This window comes from Mustela lutreola, chromosome X, assembly GCF_030435805.1.
Source record: "Mustela lutreola isolate mMusLut2 chromosome X, mMusLut2.pri, whole genome shotgun sequence".
NCBI lineage: Eukaryota > Metazoa > Chordata > Mammalia > Carnivora > Mustelidae > Mustela > Mustela lutreola.
Window position 1 is genome coordinate 5,933,356 of NC_081308.1, and position 13,835 is coordinate 5,947,190.

General features: G+C 44.9%; 1 long non-coding RNA gene across 2 annotated transcripts in view; it reads right to left on the reverse strand.

Moving 5' to 3' along the window:
* Positions 1-13,835, reverse strand: part of LOC131821597 (uncharacterized) — a 92,714-nt gene that overhangs the window by 9,991 nt on the left and 68,888 nt on the right. The window contains exon 5 of one of the 2 annotated variants that reach the window (XR_009349949.1): positions 6,144-7,145. The exons of the other annotated variant lie outside the window; for it this stretch is intronic. This is a non-coding gene — a long non-coding RNA (uncharacterized LOC131821597). Of the gene's footprint in view, positions 1-6,143; positions 7,146-13,835 lie in introns of those variants that run through there. 2 annotated transcript variants of the gene reach the window in all.

Here is a 13,835-nt window from a genome sequence, read left to right on the forward strand (position 1 = left end):
ACTCAAAAGGAAAAATAAATTCCTACCCACACAATCTGCATTGTTCCTCGCCTCCTCATGCTAATTTTATCTCACACTTCAAATACATAGTCATTTTTTTCCCTATCACAAGTGCAAGGTGTTCATTCTAAAAATAAGTTGTCTGCATTTGATTCCACAGTTTCTTCTTAATGATTGTTATTTTTTAAGACTATTGGTTTACCTGAAGCTATCGTAAAGAATTAGAAATATTCAATTCCAAAATTCTCTTGAGATGTGTGTGTTGTGTATGTACACACATTTGCTGTCCACTAGCTCTGTTCAAATATGTGATCAAATATTTCTAGGAAGAAAAAATAATAATCAGACTTATCTGCTGCATGCAGATCTAGAGCTAGAAAGTCCTTTTATTACCCCCTATCAAGGGCCATGCATAACTAAGAACCTCATCAGACCCAAATGCCACTCAATCAGCCAGTCTTTTTTTAAAAACTGGGCTGTACAATAAACTCTCCTGATTATTCACTGCACAACACAAAAAAAAAAAAAAAAAGTTCAGGCGGGGCACCTGGGTGGTTCAGTGGGTTAAAGCCTCTGCCTTCAGCTCGGGTGATGAGCCCAGGGTCCTAGGATCGAGCCCCGCATCAGGCTCTCTGCTCAGCAGGGAGCCTGCTCCCCACGCCCCCCCCTCCGCCTGCCTCTCTGCCTACTTGTGATCTCTGTCTCAAATAAATAAATAAAATCTTCAAAAAAAAAAAAAAAAACATTCAGGCATATAAGTATCTTTGGAATGTTTTGGTTCCACTGGGTGACAAGTTACGTGGAAGCAGCAGCAGAGTCAGACGTAGAAAATACAGGAGGGAAAAGAAGGGAAGGAGAGAGAGGAAAGAACAGGGGTTAAGCCCCAGCTCGCACCAGAAGCCCCTGCAGGGTGTGTTACCACACGGAGTACTGGGCCCACAGCCACAGTTCAGATTCCGGGGCTGAAACCGGAGACTGTGTTTCTAACAAGCTCCCAAAGGATACTGGTGCTGACCTGCTGACCCAGCTCTGACTTGTAATGAGAAAGACGAGAGGGATGAAAACAGGAGGGAGGAAAGAAGGAAGGGGAACTGAGGAGGGCAATGCAGGGTGACGCAGGGGACAGCGTGGGAATCTGTCACCACCATGGTGCGCTGAGAGGGCCAGAGCAGATACAACAATGCACTCGAGCAGACCTCGTGATTTGGGGATCCTGCCCCTTCAGCATCCTGGGCTCGGCAAGTCACTCAGCCCTGGCCAGTGAGAAGGCCATGGGACATACGAGGCTTCTAGGAAAGCTGCCCACTAAGCCCTCTGTCCCTTTCTCCTTCTTCCTGCCCAAAGACCTGAGCCAGGAGGTGTTGCTGCCGTTCTGTCGACAAAGGCATCCTCCGGTGCCAGGTGGTACAAAAGATGGCCCTGATGGCATCATGGAGCCACAGTCCCAGCAGGCCATCAGCATGTCCTCTCTCCAGCATCACGGTGCGCAAGAACCACCCCTCTACTCAAACATCTCACCAGTGGGTTTCCCACACCCTTCAGCGAGAGGATGCCAGCTAATACAAAACTGGCCAGCTGCTTAGTAGGTGCCTGCCACTGTGTGCCTACTTTACAAGGATTCTCTCAAATCATAATGATTTAGTTTGCACAAAACCTGGGAGTTCTCTGTGATGGTCCATCTAGAAATGTGCTAAGCTACTACCTGATTCCAGACAAAGCAGCACAGGACCCCAAGGTACAGGACCCACAGGCAATTACTGTAGCACAGTGGCCTGTACGAGAAGTAAGAACAGCTTGTGGTGGAAGACCCAAAGCAGCCTCTAAACAAAACCAGGTGGAAGGACCAGGAACGTTTTCTGGAGACAGAGGCCTCTGAGCTCAATATTAAAGGATGAATAAGAACTGAACATATCCTGGGGGCCCTGGGTTAAAGTCTCTGCCTTCGGCTCAGGTCACGATCCCAGGGTCCCAGGATCGAGCCCCACATCGGGCTCTCTGCTTGGTGGGGATCCTGCTTCCCCCCACCCCCACCCCTCTGCCTGCCTCTCTGCCTATTTGTGATCTCTGTCTGTCAAATAAATGAATAAAATCTTAAATAGATAAATAAAAAAATAAAAGAACTGAACATATCCTGAATGCTTTTAATGATTGCTCTTTGAATGTGATGGCAACCCCAAGTGAAGAGGAGAGAGGGGAGAACGTTCGCTGGACGATGGCAACAACAGAACGAGACGCGCAGCAACTACATGAACCACCAACAGAACGAGACGTGGCCAAGTAAGTGCACACATAAGCAGATGATGGGTAGATGGTGCTAAGGAACAATGTGTCTTGTCGGCAATGGCAAGTCAACCACAGTGAGCAAATCCCTGCCTCCCAAACTCGTGACCACACTGGGCTACAATGAGACAGTCCTCGTGGGAAAAGTGACCCTAAGGCCACCCTTCTGCCAGTAAGAAGCTGTTAATTTGACCCTCCTGCCATGACTTCTGAGAGCAGGAAGAGATTCCCACAGGCAGGAAACCCCTGCAAACAAGCTAGGGGGTTAGTTGATATGTTCACTTCAAAAGTCCTTGGGTTGAAACTGTCCTAAAAGAGTGGTGATCACCGACAAGGAAGGCTGGAGGAGAGAGATGCAAAGCTCCCTGGTCAACGCAGAAAGGAGTTCAGTCAGTCCCATCTAGGGCACCAAGAACATCTGTTGCAGGGTTTCCCTGCCTATAGTTCCCCCCAGTTCTTGGTCACGCCGCTATGAAGAATGACGAGGTAGACCAGACGGAGTGGTGAGCAGGCAAGCAAAGTCTACTGGGTTACAGTATAAAGCTCCAGGAGAGGTAGGGGGTTCCAAGAAGGCTGCCCTTGGAGTTTCTAAGTTTAGGGGGTCTTATGAGCTCTGTTGCAGAACTATCTTAAGCAATCAGGGTGTGCTGAGTCGTGCCAATCGGGGCTTTGGTCACCTGTCTACCTATTAGACTAATGTCCATGTGCTGATGGTCTTTCTTTTCGGCTGACACTTGGGAGCTTATGTCTTAACTGCCCCTTGTCCATGATAACTGACAAATGCTTTGGGGTTAGTTGCCTTATTTTAGGATGGCTTCACAGAAGTCATTTCTGCAAAAGCGGTAAAGCAGAATGTTTTAGTACGGTCCTGTCTAAACTACAAAACAGGTGGTCAGGGCTGTTTGATCTTGGCTGTCCTGACGTACTTCTTATTTTCTTGTTGGAGACCCCGGTCCTGACTGCCTAACTGTCCAACTAACTCCTAACACAGGGCCATTTCGGGGTGAAATGGTGCCCACGTCATTGCTCATCTGAGACGTGGCTGATTCATCAGGCTTTTAAGTCACTTTAAAAATCTTCACTAGCCCATTGATTATTAAACAACATATATCCACAGATTATTTCATTATGATGGATTCTTTTATAACCTTTTTTTTTTTTTTTTTTTTTTTTAGATTTTATTTATTTGTCAAGGAAAGAGAACACAAGCAGGGGGAGCGGCAGGGAAAGGGAGAAGCAGGCTCTCCGCTGGGCAAGGAGCCCCACGCAGGACTCGATCCTAGGATCATGACCTGAGCCGAGGGCAGACATTTAATGGAATGAGCCACCGAGGCTCACCGAAACCATTTTAATGTGGATGGCTACAAATAGAATGAGCCTTCGGATGGAAAGTCGAAGAATGTATCCTACAAGAGACAAAGCAACTTCCAGCCCTAATTGGGCCCCAGGGCTCACAGTGCCATAAATCTTTAGCTCTGCGCCTGCTGCTTTTATGCTGTTACTATTTTGTTAACTACATTTTTCAAATTAATTGCTTTTCTTAAACACAAGTGAAATGGATGCATGCCAATGAAAGAGTAACAGTTGAGGAAAAGGTTGAAGATTTTGAATGTCTTCTATGCAAAAAATAGGAGTGAATTTGTGCATCAGCTGGGAGACAGTAACTCTTATTTGTAAATAATACCAAAATATTTCTTTCTAACATAAAGTTGAGAAAACCGTGCAAATCTCTGTCCTATGATAGGTGGTTGTTGTTGTTGTTGTTGTTAAGATTTTATTTATTTATTTATTTATTTGGGGGAAAGAGAGAGCAAAAGCAGGGAGAGCAGCAGGGGGAGAGGAAGAAGCAGGCTCCCTACTAAACAGGGAGCCCAACTCAGGGCTTGATCCCAAGACCCAGGGATCACAGCCTGAGCCAAAAGCAGACACTTAACTGACTGAACCACCCAGGTGTCCAGTCCTGACCCACAACAGAGACTTAGCTATAGACTTTAGTAACTGTCTGAGCATCATGTTTTGGTCTTGAACCTTAAAAATAAAAGAAACAATTTAGAGACTTATGTTGCATTTGACCCCCAAAATTATGTTACTAGGTTGCATCAAATTGCGGGTAAAATATATCCCCTTCCTGTACACTAGCACACAGTAAAACAAACAAAGGACTTTGAAAACTGTTACAAAGTTTTTTCTAGATAAACTAGAATTCCTTATCTGGCACTGTATTCAAATCAGGTGACAAAACTTTGTTCCTGCCCTGAGGACCTGATCTCCAATATTTATTACTGGCTATCTGTTGCCCTGAGGAGTGGGGGCAGCTTGGGTTATTTATTTGCCTGTCTATCTGAGGACCCACAGACAAGTTCTAAGAACAACGAGATCCTGGAAAATAAGGAAGTAGGCTTTAATATTTCATATTTAAATTTTAAAATTCTAAATAATTTAACGTAATTATTTTCTACCATTGACATCATTCACAATACGCTGGGAACCAAGATAAATGCTTTACACATATTATGATTTTCAATCCTTAGAAACCTGGTAAAGTCAGCACTGTTGCCCCTGTCTTTAAAGATGAACAAACTCAAAAGACACCGAGAGGTTCATTCCTTGCCCAAGATCACAGAGTCAATAATGGAAAAATGAGAATGCAAACTCAGCTGTGTTTGATTCTAAAGTTCTGGCTCTTAACTGACATTTTATAGTTTCTGAATATTTTCACCTTGGGTCCGCAAACTCCTGCCCAGGGGCCAAAGACAGTGCACACAACATAAGGGGAGGTGTTGGGAGGGGGAGAGGGATTACTCTGATTTTTCTTACAGAGCCTTATCAGCCACAGCGAGTTAACTAAAGGCTCAATTACCTGTGTAAGGAGCAGAAAGATCTATTATATGCAGAAAATCTTCATCCTAATGAAATCATTAGCTTCAAGAGGAAAAGGAGTTGTAATTTAAACTTCGAGAGCCAGGAGTATCTGATGGCTTATGGCATTACATAAGCCTATTCTAATCTATTCTGCTTCTGAGAGGAAAAAAAAATTCTGTTATCCTGTTTTAAGTGTCAGATGAAAACTGTGTCACCCAACACAGCCTGACTTACATTCTAGAAATTAATACGGGGGGGTTTTTTTGGGGGGGGAGGGGTTTGTTCAACCTACGTTGTAATGTACGCCTTGCCAAGTGAGCTTTCTCTCTTCAGTAATATTCAAAGCCCAAGTAAGCAACAGGACAGAGACAGCCCGGCATGTTTGACCACCGAGAGAAGAAGGAAAAACATAAGAATATTTCGTGCCACAAAATTAAGTTGTGAAAGATCCCAATGTAACACATCAAGAGACTCTTAGTTGTCGGTGGAATTACAAACAAAACAAAACAAAGAGATCAATTCCTGCTTCTGCTTCCACAGCCATTCAGTTGTTCTCCTGTAAAAGGTATCGATCTGGGCTCATAGCTACAGCAATCACTCGTCCATTACAGCCAGCATTTATGGCTGAAAGTTCTGCTTCATCTTTCCCAAACCCCGCTCCCCAAAAAGTGCTGTATGAAATAACCCTGGTGTCAGGAGGGCACAAGTAGCTTTCCTGATCAAAGGTGAAATGGCTCTCCCGTTTCCCCTCACCGATGCTGTGCACGTGCAACATTCCTTGCAGACCGGCTCCCGAGCTCCCCACCCTTTCTGGCCCCCGACCCCTTTCTTGGGTCATTACAGAGTCACGGCTCCACGTCCTGTCTCTCACAAGGACCAAATCCCAAATGTGGCCTAACTGGGCCTGCCCAAGGAATCGCATGCCCGAAGTTAAACAGGGGTCATCGCTCATGGAAACATCTTCAGTACATTTCATTTATTTTTTTAAACATCTTATTTATTTTTTTGAGAGAGAGAGAGAGAGAGAGCACATGAGGGCTGGGGGAGAGGCACCCCTCGGTCCATTTTAAAGAAACAGTCCACTTGGCACTTGCAGTCTTGTAACATAGCATATAGCTTACTTCTTTGTTTTTGCCATCCATTGTCTCTCTTCCCCTGCCAGCACCCAGAGCCACGATCCTTGAGAGTCTCTGTATCCTTTACGCACTGACAAATCCATCCCAAGGGACAGCACCGGGCCTGCGAATTCCCGGCAATAGGTGCTCCATAAACATGTGTGGAATCAATGTGTGTTAAATGTGTGGCGACTTCCCATTCGTAGTGTAGGTATTTTCAGTAGTGCCGCATATAATCAGAATACGTACTTGTGCCTCTCTGGGGAATGATGACAGCTAAGACTGCAAAAAGGAAATAAGAGAAACAAAGGGCCCGCTGCTAATATCAAGAAAATACGTCATCCTCCATCCACACAGCAAGACAACAGATGACTAAGTGAAAATGGCCAAGGTCAGGTCTCGAGGACAAATGCTGGGATTTTCAGGTCCAGTGCTATCTTCATGCAGGCAATATCTGGGGTCAGTGGAATGTTTTATCAGTCCCACAGAGGCAGCAACTCCTGGTATCATCGCTCATTTCTGTAGAGTTTACAGAGTGGAACTCTCCATATTCTTTGGGTTTTGAGACCTTCACTTTCGTTACTTAATAGGATGCTGCACATAGCGCGGCATTGTCAAGAACATACTAGCAAAACGGGTTAAATGGTAGGGGACAGTCCTGTTTGTGTTTCTGGGTCTAATAACGGCATCCTCATCTTCACATCCTTAATGATTCCTCATGGACCGCAGGATAAGAGCTGATTTCTTCGTGTGGCAACCTGTCTCAGTTCTCTAAAACATTCTGCGGCCATTTATCTCCACATCTGAGTTTTCAGACCCTACCCCCTTCCAACTTCCTTTTCACATGGATCTTTAAATATGGGGCTCCATCCCCATCTTCATGAAAAACTGAAAGAAAAGCACATTCAATAGGTCAGATTTTCATGAACCTCTGACCAATAATGACTGATTTTTTTAAAAAATGAGCAAGACCTTCATACCTGGCACTGAGTTTAAAAAGAAAAAGAAAAAAGGTAAGAAGGAGAGAAAAGCTTTTATTTGAGTTATTTCACTTTATTTTTATTGTTTTTGTTTGTTTGTTTGTTTTTAAGTAGGCTCCATGCTGGGCCTGAAACCCAACATGGGGCTTAAACTCACCAACCTGAGATCAAGACCTGAGCTTAGACCGAGAGTCAGTCCCTTAACCCACTGAGTCACCCAGGTGCTCTAAATTGTTTTATTTTAATATTCAAAAATTCCATCACCATGAATATAAAGCAACAATCACTCAGTAAGTACAAGTGCACCTCACCCAAGAGCAGACAAGGATGGCAAATAAACACACGGAAAGACCACCAGCATCTTTAGCCATTAGGGAAGTACAAATTAAAATCCCAATGAAATACACTATTAAATGGGTAATTTTTTAAAAGATTTTATTTATTTATTTGAGAGCAAGAACATGACGGGGGGGGGGGGGGGGAGGGATGGAGGGAGAAACAGAAGAGAGAGAGAGAGAAAGAGAAATAGACTCCCTGCTGAGCAGGAAGCCCTACAGGGACCCGATGATCATGACCTGAGTTGAAGGCAGAGGCTTAACCCACTGAGCCACCCAGGCTGTCCTAAATGGGTAAATTCCTTTTAAATGATAATACCCACTGCCAAGGGCAAATTGTGAACCAACTAGGACTGTATCACTGGTAGTAACATAAACAACACAGCGACTCCACAAACCAGTCAGGCAGTTTTTTACAAAGCAGAACATGCAGTACGCACATGACGTAGGGGTCACTCCCCTACATACGTGTGCAAGAGGAATGAACACGCTGGTCCACACAGAGACGCAGTTACGAATGTCTACAGGGACATGATTCATGATCAGCAAGCCTGGAAGCAATCCCGAGTTCCTCCACCGGCAGGTGGATACACGAGCTACGGTAAAGACATCCACTGCGGGATAACACTATCCAGCCATACACACAAAAGGGCTCTGAGGCACGCGAAGGAGAACCGGAGAAGCCGTGAAAGCACTGTGCTCAGGGAAAGAAGTCAAGCAGCAAAGCCTCAAAATCTATTCACTTGTATGAGACTTTAGAAAGGCAAAGCTATGCACAGAGATCAGACCAGTGGTTGCCAGACACTGGGACAGGGAGAGGCCTGAGTGTAAGGGCAAGACAGCACTTGGGCAGGATTGGGATGGTGACCCCACAGCGACTCGCCACTGTCAATACTCACCAAACCGTACCCTTAAAATGGGTGCATTTTACTGGAGGTAACTTACACATCAGTAAAGCTTGGCATAAAAAATACTTCATCCATCCATAGAAAGAAACACAAGAACCTTGTTATCGAATCATCAAGCCAGAGCTTGTACTTGCCATGTATGTTTATTTGTCTATTTACAAATGATCTACCAGTACCCATATCAGTAAGTGATGTCTCACAGCAGAGATACGGACTTGGGAAAACATCTGTTATTAATGAACTTGGACATAAAATCATATTTCCCATAGTTTTCTTGGTAATTTGAATTTTTTTCCTTTTCTTTCTTTTTTGCTCAGCTTCTTGGCCGATGGGGACAATGCTGTGATGTCACAGTATGACAAAGAACAAATACAAGCTGACCATTTCGTGGGGTTCACTTGTATATGAAGGAGTACTCTTTACTCCAGTAGGTTCTGTCTCTTCAGACATCTTTTTAAGCTACTCAAAAATGTTTCAGTGTTAGTTTTACATAAACTCGATGTTGCCTCTAGATTCACTTACCTGCCTGCGGGTAAGGTATAGTACATGCCAGTATGTTGGGTATTTTCCCAGCAAATTACCTCCCATCTTCCTTCTGACTTGGGATAGCTATCACGCAGCGTGAAAGTGAGCACTACTATTGATCTGTATGGCTGTTAATAATGCAGACTTTCTGATATCAACATTTACTTTTGATTCTTAAAAAATGTTCTAATATTTTCCTCCCGTGTGCAACAAATTGCTATAAACATCCTCTTTGGAGGTTTATATTCACCCACTTTACAGAGCCCTACTCTGGTTGGCTTCTTCTGAATGTACCTCAAGATCTTCCACAAACTCAATTTCTTTGCCAAGTCTTATATATCTTCCCGGACCCATCCAATCTGACATGCATTAGTCATGCCTCTGACGACCCTTTTCCCACGTATCTTTCCATTTATTGAAAGCCATTTTTCCCCCCGTCTATTATCAGTCTAGGACATTTCTTAAGAACATTTAAAGAAAATTCTGCCGTATTTTTTCAGGGATTTCCAGAAATGAGTGCAAATAGTCTGCTAGCCTCTTCTGGGTAATTAATGTCCTTAGTCCCACTTTTCCAGGCTAGGAGTTTTTTCGGTTTCCTTTCCTGTCACTTAATGGAGTGTCAGGATTATTATGCCCCCCACTTTGTTTGATGACCTTCATTGTGTGGAGCTCATTAAAACTTAGGGATTCCCCATAGTCAGCTCCTGACAGGACCTATTTGCCACTTCCCATTGCTGTGTTTAATCTTTAAGTTTTCTGTTTAATTTCTAAGATGTTTTGCTGTAAGTCTGAATCTGTAAGTATAAACCAGGGTTTTTCAACTCATCCCTATCAATATTTGGGGCCAAATACTTTTGTATTGTCAAGAGCCGTCTTGTGTATTGCAGACTGCTGGGCAGCACCCCTGGCTTCTGCCTACAAGACATCAGTAGCTCCCCCCCCCCCCACACCCCTGCAGCTGTACCAACCAAAAAACATCTCAGACATTGCGGAGCATCTTCTGGGAGCTGTGATCACCGTGTCGCATTGAGAACTGCTACTATGAAGTGACCCTCTCCATTTCAAAAAAACCCTGGCACCAACAGCCTGGCTGCTATCACCAATGAGAATAATGACGCTGTTAAATTTGTCAGCAGGTTGCAAGTAATACTCAGAATACAAAAATTTCTTGGGAAAAAGGAAATACTCCTTTTCCTAGGGAAGGCTAAGAAAGTCTTTCTTCCCACCAAGAAGATGTGGTAGGACACTGTTTCAGGCATTTACTCCACTTCTCCAGAAAAGTGTCTCCGAAAGAAGAGCCATCCCTCCCAGAAACGAGCTCACCTTCCCCTCCACCTGGGGGGAAAGGGGCAGGCCGCACCAAAACCCTTCATGTTTCTATCATTTGAACAGTGGGCGGAACAATGCCACTGCCCATCTCGCAGAAGCGATAAGAGGATTACAGGAGTTAAGGTAGGCAGAGCATCGGAAACATACTATGTCGTAGTAACGGCTTCTATAAGGAGTAGCTCTTAACATCATTACAGCCAGAAACTACCACTACTCATTCACTTTCTCGTGGTCTCATTTCATATCGGTTAGTACTCACAGACATTCCCTCCAGACATTCTGCTAGAGCAATGTCACTGTTCCCAAGGTTAGAGGCTGTAAGGAGCCGATGAGGATAATGAAAGTGCAAATAAGATGACAAGGCACCAGAAGGGGGCACCCAAGTGTGCCTAGAGGAATCCAGGAGGGCTTCTTGGAGGAAGTGATAATTCAGCTGAGACCTACACGACAACAGGCTATTTTCTAGGGGGCAAGAAGAATGGAAGGCATTTCACTAGGAGATAAGACAAAGACTAAGACCGAAAGTCCTAGGGCACAAGGCAATGTGACATTTTTAGGAAGTCACTGTCAGTGAAAAGAAAATGAGGGAATTTGTGGAAAATGAGACTGAAGAGCAAGCGAGGGCCAACTCACGCCAAGCCTTGCATGGAAAGTGTAGCCTTACCCAGAATGCACGGAGAGCACAAATGTCATGGGATGTTAACAGCTGATGTGTGGGAGGGGCAGGGTCAACCAAGACCATGGGAAATACTAGGTCAAACCTAAATGAGTTCTTGACTTCAGGATTTCCCGAAACATTTAAAATGCCAAAGGTGGTTATGAGTTTCCAGAAAGAAAAATTCTAAGCAGCAATTCCCAAACAGAACAGAGCTCTGAAAGGGATCCAGACTCTGAAATATCGCCGTGCAAATGAGAAGACATTAGAGACTGTTTAGATAAAGGAATTTCATTGTCAGATCTCCACATGAGACATGTCACTCTAACCCGACCACGGACGGATTAAATGGAATGGGAGTAAGCGGGGAAGCAGGAGAGAAACAGGGAGAGAGACCCCTGCAATATTCCACAAAGGATAGCAACAGGCCCAGTCAAGGCTGGGGGCAGCAGACGTGGAGAGGGCAGAATGCCCTGGAGTGGTCTTAGGAGGCGGGAATGATGTGTGGTGGGTAATGACTGGGTTGTGAGACAGAGGGGGAGGTACAGGCAGATCACCAAATCTCCACCGGAAGCAGCAGGTGACACGGTGGAACCGTCACCAAGACAGAAATGACAGGAATACCTGGTTGGAGGAGGAAGTGAGCGAGCGGAGTTCCAGCACATGGAGACTGGGGCAGTCTGCCCCTCAGGCTGCAGACGGGAAGCCAGGAGCCATCCACAGAGAAGCCCGCCGCAACCCCAGGTATGCACAGGGCTGGCTGGGAGAGCGCTGCCCAGAACGAGGAGGGGGTGATGCAGCCCACACATGCAGGACAACACCATTTCCACGACAGAGAGGAGGAGGAGCCTGCGAAGCATGTCAGCGACGAAGTGACGTGAGAAAGCAGAGCGTGCTGCCATGCGCCCCCATAGTTACAAAGACAGGAACAGCTTCAGAGAGAGGGGAAGCTCGGAAGAACAGCAGACGTCCCATACCAGACGCTCTGACAACACCCCTCCTGGGGAACAAGTGTGGGAGCCTTGTTCAGCGGCTCTCAAAGCTGAATGTGTCTCAGAATCCCCTGGAGGCTTCTGCAAACCCATACTTGGGGAGCCCACCCCCAGAATGTCTGATTCACTAGGTCCTACCTGATGCCAATGCTGCCGGAGAACACACCTCGAAGAAAAGGAACCCTAAACTTCCTTTAGAAATGAGGGCTGAGGAAAACAAAAATGTTTCATCGTTTGCTCTCTCAGGCCCTCTGATTCCAGAGGATGGAAGTAATTCATTTTTTTGCATTCTTATTCCAATTTCACGAGCCCAAATCTACCACATTTCACCAAACATAGCGGGGTTGACAAAACGTAAGACACATTGTTTATTTAGGTAATGCTAAGAAGGAGAAAAGGATACCAGTAATTATGAGATGTGGTTGACTGTAAGCAGCACGCTGATTTTAGAAATATGAAATCTTGCCGATATGTACACTTCAGAATTGGTAAAACGTGGCCAACCTTCTCTTCTGGGGCCATCTTGGAAAAGTCTAATTAGAAGCCTGTGCCCCAGCAGGAAATACAATTCTATGCCTCCCCTGCTTTTCATCTGGTGGTTTACACAACATATCAACATAGACCTCCCAGATCCAAGGGCTTTGCTCCTCGTAAGTAACTGGGTTCTTCACCTGTACCCCTCACAAGCATCTAATGCCACACTGCCCCGGTTCTTCAGCAGCTCTCAATACGCACATGCCAATGTGCAGGGACATTTCATAATGAGTCCTGCATTTCCCACATTTACCAAGGAGTATCAGTAGCTATACCCAGAATGTTCCAGCCCAGACAGCCTAGTACAGAGAAGATCCATTCAAAACACGCCATTGCCATAATCAGCAAAAGCTCAAAGAAAAAGAACACCTTCACACTTTTTTTTTTCTCCTCATCACCAGGAGAAATCCGCCTAAGTGTATATATGATTAATTCATTATCTCTTATAAATAATCATTACCATTTATTAGAAACGAACTGCATGACAGATGTTTCTACCTGTATGTACTTTCTCAAAAGAACCACTCAAGGTAGATACTTTAATTGAATATAAGTCTCAGATGGTAGTAGACCCAACATTCAACAAACAATAAAGCATTAATTTCCAGAACATAAAATTTCTGTACACAAGCTATTTGAATACTCCCTTAGCCAGATCCTGGCCAGTCCACAGACAAAATACCTCAGCAAACCCAAAAGCACAAGTGACCCTTTCACCTTTTGTGGTACCTAAAAAAAAATGTCTCTCATTCCAGTGTACGAGAAACACCATAGGAAGTCAGAGTAAAACCCCTATCTCTATTCTTTCAGGGGTCCCACACTGCGACAATTCTCCTTACCCCTTTGGTACCCCTTGGCTCTCAGACATGCAAGTTGATCTGTCGACTTCAAAGGGATACCCCAAAGCCAGGTATTTCTGGTGACATTATGCTAGAATAAATAACTACATTTTATCTCCAACATGCCCTTGTACGATGGAACAATTTATATATGTTCTGAAAAGCTTAAAAATGGGTCCACGGAGGTAAGGTGATCAGAAACAGAGCTGGCCGTAAGTCTATCTGTGGAGACCCTTCTAGGGTCTAACCTTGAAGCCATACTTCCTCCCAGGAGACCCACACCTAGAAGGAGCCACAGCTAGAATGTTCTTACCCAGGGAGCTCCTTCCAGAGAGGGCCAATCCGTGACACACCATTAACACAGCAGACAAAGGTCAACCAAAGAAATACCTTATACAAACAGTCGCCAACATGAAGCCTTTTTCCTGAGGAGGGTGCTTTGAAACGACAGGCGGGCAACCTGATCCCTACCTGAATGACT